This window comes from Austrofundulus limnaeus, unplaced genomic scaffold (genome assembly GCF_001266775.1).
Source record: "Austrofundulus limnaeus strain Quisiro unplaced genomic scaffold, Austrofundulus_limnaeus-1.0 Scaffold5682, whole genome shotgun sequence".
NCBI classification, from domain to species: domain Eukaryota; kingdom Metazoa; phylum Chordata; class Actinopteri; order Cyprinodontiformes; family Rivulidae; genus Austrofundulus; species Austrofundulus limnaeus.
In genome coordinates this window covers 1,425-2,212 of record NW_013958084.1, presented here as the reverse complement: position 1 = coordinate 2,212, position 788 = coordinate 1,425, and positions in this window count along the sequence as shown.

Genomic DNA, 788 nt, shown 5'->3' with positions numbered 1-788 from the left:
GTACCAAACTTTGTAGGCTTGTCCTAGGGGGCTTGGACTACCTCTCTGTGTGCGTGGCTTCCATGAATGATGTTTGTGGGCGTGGCCATAGCCCTTAGAATATTTCAAACGGGTGTGGGCGTAGTCTACTGTGAGTGCGCGGTACCAAATTTTGTAGGCATGTCCTAGGGGTTGTGGACTACCTCCCTGTGGGCGTGGCTTCCACCAATGTCGTTTGTGGGCGTGGCCACAGCCCTTAGAAAACTTCAAATGGGTGCAAACTCACATTTTGCCAAGTTTATAGTTAGATGAGCATCCTGAAGTTTCTGAAACAGTGCTCGAATGTGTAGTATGTGTTCATCCCATGTGTCACTGAAGACTACTACATCATCTAAGTAGACAGCACAGCCTTCCAACCCAGCGACCACTAGGTTCATCAACCTCTGGAAAGTTGCAGGTGCATTACGAAGACCAAAACTCATCACAGTATAGGAATATAACCCAAATGGTGTAATAAAAGACGACACCTCTTGAGCACGAGCAGACAAAGGTACTTAATAATACCCTTTGAGCAAATCAAATTTACTCACATACTTTGCATTTCCAACACGATCAACACAGTCCTCCATCCGAGGAAGTGGGTAGGAGTCAGGTTTTGTAATGCTGTTCAGTTTCCTGTAATCAGTACAGAATCTGTAAGTACCATCAGGTTTATTAACCAACACACATGGCGAGGCCCAACTGGAACAAGATAGTTTAGCCAATCCATTCTTCAACAGGTACTGAACTTCTGACTCCAAAAATTTACT